The 11,477-nt window shown below is 34.6% G+C and overlaps 1 protein-coding gene across 1 annotated transcript in view; it reads left to right on the top strand.

The window, feature by feature from the left end:
• Positions 1–11,477, top strand: part of LOC142352139 (putative carboxymethylenebutenolidase) — a 273,385-nt gene that overhangs the window by 107,524 nt on the left and 154,384 nt on the right. The gene's annotated exons all lie outside the window — the stretch shown is intronic.

The raw sequence follows: 11,477 nt of genomic DNA on the forward strand, positions 1-11,477 counted from the left end.
AACAAATGAGATAAAATACATACTGCGTATGACTGTAATAATTCACTGCATCAAAGACTAAGTTGTTTTATGGTTAAATGGTAACCCATGTACCACAATAATATTCATTTTCAAACTTTCTTTAAGTTTTCAGTTTTTGTTGTTCTTTTCGTGAACTTGTAACTTGTTGTCATTACTGAGAGGTCCCATTTAATTCTATTTAATCCAAAAAATTAACATGTCTTTTGATGTTGTTTCGTAACTGCTGTTTCGCTTGGCGGACGATATGCGTTTTCATAAAAGTTTTGTGGGTGGCCATTATTTGTGTTTCCTTTTCTGTTTTTTTAAGCATATTCGCGTAATAACAGATCCCAATGATTTTCAAATACTGACCGAGTGATTTATTTAATCGTTCAGTATATTGTTAGCTGAATTAATATAGATAATAATAGAAATATGTGAACCAATATTCGGTTTCGGTTAAAGCTAATGATTTTAATGGCTTCAAAAATTTGTTTTTTCGCAATTTGTTTCTGTTTTTTGATTTTTTCTACAACTTTTGTTCCTTTCTGTGGCTTAGTCTAAACAAATACAGGTCCTATCGCTTCCGTATTGACTTTTTAGTGAATTTATCAGGAAGTATTTCGTAAAAGGCTCAGGGTTTTTGAGACGTAAGAAGTTACGAATCGTTTTCAGAAAGGTTGACTGATTTTTGAATTTTGTCTCATTATTTCTTTTCGTCGACTTGTTACCTAGTCCCATTAAGAAAAAAATTTACCTGTTGTGTAACTTAATTTGTGCAGCTAAGGTTTATTTGATCTGATTGCATTTTGACGATGTACAAGGTGCTTTTAAATTTAGTTATTGAGTTTTTGGCGTGAAATTTTTGTTTTTGCAGATTTTGTTGTTTGTTTTCCTTTCTCGTAGTCTTATTAATGGCAGATCTCGTGAGTGCTTTAATGAGGCATGGCATTATGTTACTCAATTTGTAGTTTGGGTGAGTAAAGATTTTTTAATTCAAACATATATTTTTGATTATCTCTTCATTTGGTTGACAATCAAGTCAAGAATGTAGATGAGCTCGGGTCGGAACATCATGTGCGAACGCACATTAACGAGCCTCTTTGTTCTATTTAGTTCTTTTCTGTGATTTAATATTGCCCAAGATGCCTATTTTAGTCAAGCGTGATTCAGCTCACTAGCCGTTGATTTTGAAAACATTTGCTTTTGTTTGATCTTCGGTTCGCGAAATATCTAATCTGATGTCACTTCGACCAATTACGTGCCTGCCATTATTGATAAGTAAATTGACCGCAGTTGAGGTTTTTTCATCTAAATGATTTTTTAATACAGTTTTGTACAAAAATATGGATTTGTCAGGCTTTCCAAATTTTGCTTCAAAAAATAGATTGATGCATTCTGTTTACAAGATGCGTGTTTGAAAAATGAAAGCTAATCAGCGATCATTTTGAAAATTTTTTCGAACAGCAGGAATCTAATTTTAAGCAATTCAGTCAAGATCAGGTGTTTCAAACTAAAAATAATAATAATAATAATAATAATATGAAAACGCAAAGTAGTGGCATTTGCCGATAGATTAGACGGTGTGCTTGATCTAAACGAATATCTAGGAACGTCGCGCGTAAAACAATTTTCAAAATTTTTGGATGTTATCGTCCATCATTTTTTTTTAAATTTGGAACCTCGTTCTACGCAAACCAACGAATATAGTTTCATCTCAGTCTGAGTACTAATTAAAAAAAGTCCAAAAAATCGAATTAAATATCCTCGATTGGGATTTTATAACTGCAAGCGAGGAGTTTGGGAGTTTTTCAACGCAAGCGAGGAAGAAATGATTTTAAGTTTTCACCAGTTTTTTTACATGGCCTGCACTTCGGCGTCACGATGATGTTCCTATTAAGGTATGGCCACAATCCTTATGATGCAAAATCGGTCATTTCACACCTTCCATGGGGGGGGGGGTGCAATGCGTTGGCTAAATATTAGCAACATAAATAAAACGCTAGATTGCCAATTTTCTTAAATACGCAAGCAGACATTCCTGACCTTCAAATCCCGCTCAAAACTCTATAAATGGCGAGATCTGCTTGCGTCTCTCTTTGTTAATTGTCAATCGATTCTCGCGTATTTTGTTCAAGATGTCGCTTTTGCCAAAACTGCGAGGAAGTTCTGCTCAAGCAATTTTAAGGTTTCCAAGTCAAATTGTCGTATAGAGGGTTCGATGTGTAATGCGGAGAACGTGAGCTGAGTTTGCTCAGTGAATTAGAGGCTCTAGCAGCTGTATCTGTGACGAAAGGAGTTTGCGTGCACCTTTGTCGGACTCAGTCAGAGTCGTTGAGGCGTAATCTGGGAGATTTGGTTTTTAGTGAGATGCGTCAAGCTCCGTCTGAAGATTGACATTTAGTTGAAATATTTTCAAATGTTTTCATTTGTTTGAAGTGAATGATTAGCAAAGTTAATTGAGCCAGAAAACAGAAGATTTGTAAGCAGGTGGTTATTTATACTATTAATTGCGGTTTTCGATTTAACGCCTCAATTGTAGTTGGAAAGTGATTTATTAATTTTTAAAGTGATTTATTAAAGTGATGGTATCTGCGGGGCTATCTTAATCGTTAAAACAGAATGCTTGGAATTCGTTTGAAGTGCAATTTTGCGATTTATTTTATATGTATTCGCGGAGCTTTGTCAACGTATCAGTTTTTTATAGAATTTGATCAGCAGTCAGCCTAATTTTGGCCATTGTCGCTGTTTTGATTTTAAGTAGATTTGTATTAAGGTTGCGAGATAAGTAATCTACAAGTCCCTTTTTCGAGACTGATAAACGTTCTAAAAAAGAATCCAAGGAAGTAATCGATCAATTCATGTTGTGAAATTGCCATTTTATAATTTGTTAGAGCAATGCTCTTTCATATTTAAGAGGACATAAAACAAGCGCTGGCTGATCTGTAGTTAATGTAAATGTCTGGTCAAAATATTAGTATTTGAATTGTTCAAAAGACAATCAACGACTAGCTTTCCCAATAAATCAACACCATTTTTCCTTTATTAGAATTGAGGAAACCTGAAGCAAAAATGATTGCTTCCTACCCATCCATCGTTTTCCTCAAATGCTGCTCATAAACCAGCGCGTTTAAATTTCACGCGTGTTTTAAGATTTGTGTTTTAACGGCTGCTTGTCGGAAAATCTGCAATGCGCTCTTCAATAGCTTGAAGCTACTGCTCGTTATAATCAGTCCAAGTATTTTTTGTGACTTTTGTGAAGTGGTTCAAATGGTTGACAGAATTATGCTAAACCATGTATATATTTTGCGAGGTGATGAACAAAACCCAAAAATGCGGGAATTTCATTTTCCATTTGTTGTGATTTTAAAACATGAATTTCCTCGGTTATTCCTGTCTAAGGTTGAGAAACAATTTTTCTTGCGGTGCGTTTTCAGTTAAATGTGCCTTTGTATCTATTAGTAAATCGATGTTGGGAACTTGATTTTTATATTTAGGTATTGATTTCTTGTCTTTAAAGTAATTTAGAGTCAAGAGCTAACTGAAGTGAGTGACAGCTTTGTCTGATTATGATGAACGAACTTAATTTTTTTCATGACATTCGCGACGAAGGTTTACTAATTCACCTTTAACTTTGGAGTGTAGGTTGATTGATACCCTTTTCCCTTTTTTACCGTCCCCCGCGTGATATTTGCTTTTTCATAACGATCAAACGACAAGATTTTTCAATTTTCCAATTCTAATGATGAGACACGGAAATTAACTGTACGTTTTCTCTTTAATAAACATTTAACAAAGTTTGACGAACTTAGTTTTTACAGTTCTTTATCGTATACAAAGGCCGAGCGGGGAGATACAATCTAATTCTATTATATAATGTAGGTCATTTTCCACCACCAGATTGCTAGTTTTAACTTTTGTCCAATCGTTATATTTGATACGCGATTCAATTTTTCCCAATGTCTTTGTTTGATCTTTAGCGAGTGTTCTCAGTGTCCGCCGTTCAAGTTCACTCCACTTAACGGCAGAGCATTTACAAGAACTTCCTTGCAAAATCACTGTTAACTATACTACAAGCACTACCCGAATCCAGCAGGAAATTGCATTGCCTTTTTCTAATGAGAACGGGTTTTTTGTTCGAATTTCCGGTCTAATTGATCATCAATAAAAACGGTCGCACAGTTGTTCTTTAATTAGTTGAAGATTAACAATTTGAAGATTAACAAATAATTCAGGTCAATTGCATCATTATAACGATTTTGTAAGTGTAACATTTCATTAGAATCATTTCGCTCATCTTCGGTATTATCATTCTTTTGTAGTGTTTTCTGTCACGATTGTAGACTATTGATCTTTTAAAGTGCCGCTGGAAAAAAATTTACGGCTAACTTACGCAAAATTTACGCTAATACAAAATTATACTCTAACGAAGAATCAAAAGGCAGTAATCGATCAATCTATCTTGTGAGTCGGCCAATTTATTGTTTGATCGATGTTCATTCAATATTAAAAAGAGCGCTGGCTGATCTGTAGTTATTGTAAATATTTGGTCAAATAAATGGTGTTTGAATTGTGCAGACTGACAACTACTTGCTTTCCCAATAAATCAGCACTATTTCTTACTTTATTAGAATTGAGGAAAAAAGACGCTAAGACAATTGTTTCCTACCCATTCTGATTGCTTTCCTCGAATGCTGCTCCTTAACCAGCGCGTCGCATTTTAGGCGTGCTCCAAGATTTGCTTGTCGGAACATTTGCCATTCGCCCTTCAGCGATTCAGTCCAAGTATATTATTTGTGCCTTTTTGAAGTGGTTCTAATGGGTTGCAGAATTGTGCTAAATCATGCATAAATTTCGCGAGGTGACAAAGAGAACCCAACAATGCGCGTACTACATTTAGCTTTTTTTTATTTGAAAATTTGAATTTCCGCTTTTTTTGTCTTCATGTTTTAATTCGAGTTTGAGTAAACTTATAACCTAATCAAGTGATTCCATTTTGTGAAAAGTGGCATTTAGCCGGACTGCTCCGCTGATTTTAATAATTAAATAGTTTTAGATGTTTACCTACTAAGTTCAGATGTTCCTCTTGATTTCTGCTTACAACTAAAGTCTCCGAATTTTGGCCTCCACATCAGGAAATCCGTAAAAGACAGTGTTAAATCGATAAATGCCCATCATATCCCCACTACAATTGTTAAAATTACTGTTTCGTGCTGCATCTTGTTGGTTTGACTATGAACATATTTGAGATCTAGGGTTAAAGCACAACTTTTTAGCGGTGCGTTTTGTTAAATGTTCTGCATTTGTATCGATTAGTCAAACGACGTTCGGAATTTCATTTTTATCTTTACGTATGGTTGTGTTGTTTTTGAAGTATTTTAGAGTTAAGATCTAATTGAATTGAATAACCACCTTTGTCTGATTATGGTTGTTGATAAAGTTTTCGTTGGAGAAAAAAATTCAGTTTTCCTTCACGACCTTCGTGAAGTTTCTAATTTTCCTTTAACTTTGAATTGTAGGCTGATTAAAACCATGTTCCCCTTTTGATGTCCCCGCGTGATATTTGCATAATGATCAAGCGATAAGATTCTTCAATTTTTCATTTCTAATTATTTAACACGGGGAATAACTTCTTTTTCTCTTCAATTGAGCTTTAACAAAGGTTTACGGATTTAGTTTTTAGTTTCTTATCGTATAGAAAGGCCAAGCGAAGAGATAAGATCTAAATTTAGTATGAAATAGTGAGCCTTTTCCTTCACCAGAATGCTAGCTTTATCTTTTCTCCAATCGTTGTATTTGTTAGTAGATTCAATGTTTCCCAATGTCTTAATTTGTTCCCTGGCAATTCTTCTGTGTCTTCTGTGATTCTTCACTCGATTTAGCGGCAAAATAATTACCAAGAACTTCCTTGCAAATTCACGGGTGAATATAGTACAAGTACTTACAGAATCGAGTAAGAGATTGCATTGTGTGTTTCCAATGAGAAAGGGTTTATTGTTCCATTTTCCGGTCTAATTAAGCATCATTAAAAACTGTCGCACAGTTGTTGTTTGACGATTGAAAGTGTCAAAATTTGGCAATAATATTGTTCAAATCCATTTTTCTGTTTCTCCAATCTGTCCAGTAATCCATCTGCGAAATCATAAACATAACCGACTAACGTCGAGCGCATTGCTCTCAAACAACTGGCGAGCGGTTCGCTTCGGCAGTATCTAGGCACGGTTTAGTGAGGCTAGTTTTAGCTGAATTGAAGGGGCGTAAGCGAGCGCAGCGCAGTGTGTGTGTGTGTGGGGGGGGGGAGGGGGTCGTGTGCCGTTGGACTGATGAGGTGGCAACAGTGGGGGGGGGGGGTCAACACATGGGTGGGGGTCAATCTCTAAGAACCTCTCATTGCACCATAAGTATAAGTCTTCAAACAATTTTCTTTGAATCGCAAACTTGAAGACTAGTGAGCTGGAAGTCTCTAAGAGCACTTAATGCCCACTGGGTGCTACCTGTTTATCTCGATCTGGAGGACGAAAAGTCAAATGCTTCAGACGACAAATTGGTCAAGCAAAAAAACGCATCAAAAAAGACCGACAGGACTAATATAATTGCTACAAACTTCGTTTGAGCAATTGAAAAGTTTTGTTGGGCCTTAAAAATTGATAAACTCACAAAAAAAACATTTTTTTTTCAAAAATTTGGAAACAATTGTACTTACTAGAGCCAGCTATGTCTCTCTATTAAAACTGAGTGCCCATTTGTCGTTTTTTGCTTATACCGTTATTAGAAATCAAAGTCAGGGAACAATGTTAAAACATTTTAAACAACATACCTAAATAAGTCCCGAAATACAATCCAAAGAATGAAATTAAGAATTAGCATTATTTTATCTGAGGAGCACATCATTCGAACAATGTCAGCCCAAAAAACCAAACAGTCTCAAAAGTGGAGAAAATAAAATCAAACTAAGCAAAACAAAAATTAGAAGTCATGAAGCTTTTTTTCTGAAAGCCAGCATTGATCCAATTATGAATGCGCATTTAACCATGTACAGTCCTTGAAGGGGGTTGTATTGTTCTCTAAAGACTAATGGCCAATGAAGCAAACTCGAGAAATTTGAATACTGAAGTTGAAAACATCAAAATCTATTTAAAGTGTCCCAATTTCGCAATGCTTATATGTTCAAAGCCATTTTTTGTCTCTCCAATTTGACTAGTAATCCTTCTGAAAGAGCTAGACAAGTTTCGTTGGTCCATAAAAATCGACTAACTCAGAACATTACAAAAATTTTATAAAGAAAAATTGAAAACAAGTGTACTTACTAAACCAGCTATAGGCCTCTAATAAAATTCAATGCCCATTGGGCGTTACCTGTATCACGTTTTGAAAGATCAAAGTCATGGAATAAAAGTCTTACAAAAAGACAGTCCCAATGCAATCCAATTCCTGGATTGTAAAAAGACAGAGCATCAGTACAATTCAATTTCTAGATTGCGACAACCCCTACCTCCACAAAATAGGCACGCTCTAAATAAAAATAAATCAAATAACATAGCTGGCAGATTGCCAGAAAATAGCCGCAATAGATTCGTAGATCGGCAGTCTAAAAAACAGTAAAAAAAAGACAGACCAAAAAAATTCGTCTTTTCATTGAAGACTGATATGTAATATTTTGATTAAAAATCTGTATAAGTTATTGCTGCCTCTATTAGCTGATCTCAAATAACCTTCATTTAGAGTGACACACGCCAATTTGACCATATCTCTTTGAATTAAAGTAAATAAAAGTCAATTTCGAATTGAGGAAGTCGAGTGAGGTAAGTCAAGTGTGACCAAAAATTTAATAACGCGCATGAACAAAAAAACTCGCTCCACTAAGAGCGAAAAATGACATCACACATGCAATTCAGTTGAAAGTGCATGAACAAATGAACAAAAAGTGGCTGTGACGTCATATGGTCGTAACAAAAATCAGGACGACGAAATAAAATACAAAGCAGGACAAGTCCTGACGTACAATTCAAAGAATTTTCATTGACTAAATAGAAAACTAGACCAAGAACGGACTATGAATGGATTGGGAAAACCACTTAGAAAAAAATCCGATCCAAAAAATCGAAAAAACAGTAAAAATCAAAGTGAAATGGCCGCATGTGAACAAAAAAACACTAGCGAGAAAGCGAATTTTTGTTCAAACACCGTTGTTCAAACAAATTTAGAGCAAAAAAATTTCACGCCGCAAAAGTACTCGCTCTTTTGCTCCACTTACTGTTTCGGCGTGACCAAAATCACTACTCCAATTTGACTTCAAAAATCATGAAAATGTGTGAACAGATCTTAAAGAAAAAGACAGCGCCCCAATACAATTCAAATTCTTTGAATTGTAAAAAACCAAGAGAAGGCCAATAATAGCCCCAGCTATCGCTGTGCGGCTATTAATAATTACTAGACGTTTCAAACCTTTAAAAAACAATAGACAAACTAAAAACTGCTTTAAAAAGCCTCACTTTAACATAATGAACTTTGATCGCTTTGAGAAATTTTTTCACACATCAATTTCTGTCACTCTATTTCTCTCTATCAAAACTAGCAACATGATCCTGCAATTAGTCAGCAATAAGGACAGTGGGGGAGCAACAGTGGGGAAGGGGTTCTCTTAACCTCTAAGAACCGCCCTTAACACCATAAGTATAAGTCTCCAAAAGTTTGAGCTGCGAGGCTTTAAGCAAGAGTACTTAATGCCCGCTGTGCGCTACCTGTTTATCTCGTTTTTGAAGACGAAAAGTCAAATCGACAGGACCCACAGGACTAATATAATTGCTACAAACTTTGTTTGAGAGCAATTAAAAAGTCATTCTTTCCGTTGCTCTCTTAAATTTACTTGCAACAGAAATCACAAATTTTTTGCACACATTTCATCTCCTGCGTCAAAATTCATTACAATACAATTGATTAAAAGGGGTGGTCTATTAGGCAAACTCAATATTGGCAAAAATTCTGAACTAAAGTTTTGCAGAAATTAAGCGAATACCTTTTAGAATACTTAAAAGAGGTACTTCAAAACCAAGTCGATGCCTTAAAATTGTCAAGTATCCCTAACAGCCGTCTTCACACGCAACAGAGTTGCTAAAAAGTACATGCACAACGACTAATCTCTAGATTTAGCGTCGCTTTTACTCTACTCAGTGCTATTACGGCCAATGCTTTTCATTTCAAGTAAAAGGGGAAAGAATAGTTAATGTTTAAAATTATGTATCAATAGCTTTCATGTAAATAATTTAGAAATACCAATTGAACAAACACGCATTGGGAAGTGGGGGAGCTGGAGTTTCTCTACATCATGAAAATGCTCAAAATTCGAAAAAAAAATTTATTGTTTTTGTAAGCTACCTCTTACGAAGCCATTTGTTATCATCCCTTGACTACATCATATTACCAAGCGGATATTGCAGTACCTCCTTTAAGTGTTTTAATTGGTATTCGCCTAATTACGACAAAACTTGTCCGAAACTTTTGGCTACAAAAATTCCTTTCGCCTAATCGAAATACAACTATATCCTACGCAAAAAAAAACATCTCTTCAATACTCCTCTTCGAGTCGTTGAAGGACCGCTTCACTACAATTCAAATTCTTCACGGCCCTTCAATGAGAGCGCCTAAATAATAGCCTTTGAGTCTGACGGGGGCTGTCAATTAACTAAACAAGGCGGCTCGGTAATGTGCAATGGCACATAAGGTTCCGACCCCGCCCATCCACAATTTTGTGGATGGGCGACCAAATGAGGAACAGATAGAAAAACCCAAAAATTATTTTTTGCGAATCCCAAAAAAGCCCAAGTCTTTTTCAAAAAATTCCGTATGAACGATAAGATAACCTCCAAAACAAATAACTCAGTGGAGTAAAAATTGATGCATTAGATTGCTGTAATATGTCAATATTAAGAGAGCGAGTCAAAACGAACAGCAAAATCAAACAACAACAACAACAAACATTAATTATATCAAAAAATTTATGTCCCTCTTAAAAACTAAATTTAATAACAAAGTCAACATACCGTCAGATAAACCTGAAACTAAACAAAAATAACTTAAAAATCACCACAAAACATATGCGACCAGTCCATAGAAAGGTTGGGTAATAATTATACAAAAAAGAACAAAAACAGAAAAGTAAAAAAAATTAACTTTTTTTTGAAACAATTAACTTCAAAGTAATAAATACCCTTAGGAATAAATTAATATTACCACAAATTTGCGATTACCACTGCTTCTATAGAAGGGCATTAGGACCTGACCTTATTCATTTTTTAGAGCGGCTAAAAAGAACAACAAAGAACAAACAAAATTTAAATTGAAACTTGCCAGAAAACGCTGTCAAAACCGTCAAGCCAAATTTTGGCACTCAAAATATATTTGATTGCGCCTTCTTCAAACAGTTATAATGTAGTACGTGGCCATTCATTAGTAAGACTAGGTAACAAGTAGACAAAAAAGCGGAGTGCTAAAGTATGTAATACTTTTAATTTTTTTTTCGAAACAAAATTACATTCAATGTCATGAAAGGCATTAATTACAAAAAGAACTATTTAAATATCGTCGTTTTTTCATGAAAAAGAAACCCTCGAGACCTGTAATTATCCAGAATATTTCTTGCATCTACAAAAAGAACGTCAAATATGACAAAAATCAAATTAATTTAATTTTTTTTTGTGAAAAAGCGGTGTCGAAGCCAGTAAGGTCATAACAAAATCTTTAAAAAAAAGATTTTTGGACACTAATCCCTTTTATTCCCTTGACACCCATAATGTCATATTTGACCTGTAATCAACTAACGAGATTAGGTAACAAAAAGAAACATAAAAAGAACAAAATTGCGAAGTTAAAAAATTATTTTTTAATTTTGGAAAACGATGGGTTTGAAAGTCATAAAAGCCATCAGCTATCTGCTAATATCAGAATATCGGTTTTTCTATTCTTCCATGAAAAGCCAATGAAAGCTATCACTAAACAGGAAATTTCATACGACCGAAACGACAAAGTATAAATGACAGTTAAGACAAAATTAAAAAATTCAATTGATTTCTTCAAGAAAGAGGCGTCGAGGCCATTAAAACGATGATCGATGATTTATATCTTTCAAGATTTTAATATGTTCAATTGTGTTTTAATTTGAATGCTAATAAGGTGACATGAGAACTGTCAATAATGTGATAATGTGACAAAATTAGAAAACATGAAAAACTGGCAAATATCAAAACAAACAAAAATCTAAAATCCTGTAGTATCAAAGCCAGAAAACAATAATTTCAGGCTTAAAACTGCAACCGAGAATAAATGTTAACTCAGTAGAAAGAAGAAGCAGTCTTTTTTTGCTGACACTAAGCTGGAAGTTGAACAAATTAAGAAAAAAATAGAGGAAAAGTTAATTAAGCCATTATTTATTGAAAAGTCAATTATTTTTAAAAAAAAAACCACCATAAACTTTCAATTAA

This window comes from Convolutriloba macropyga, chromosome 13 (assembly GCF_964194025.1).
Source record: "Convolutriloba macropyga chromosome 13, txConMacr16.3, whole genome shotgun sequence".
Classification (NCBI taxonomy): Eukaryota; Metazoa; Xenacoelomorpha; order Acoela; family Convolutidae; genus Convolutriloba; species Convolutriloba macropyga.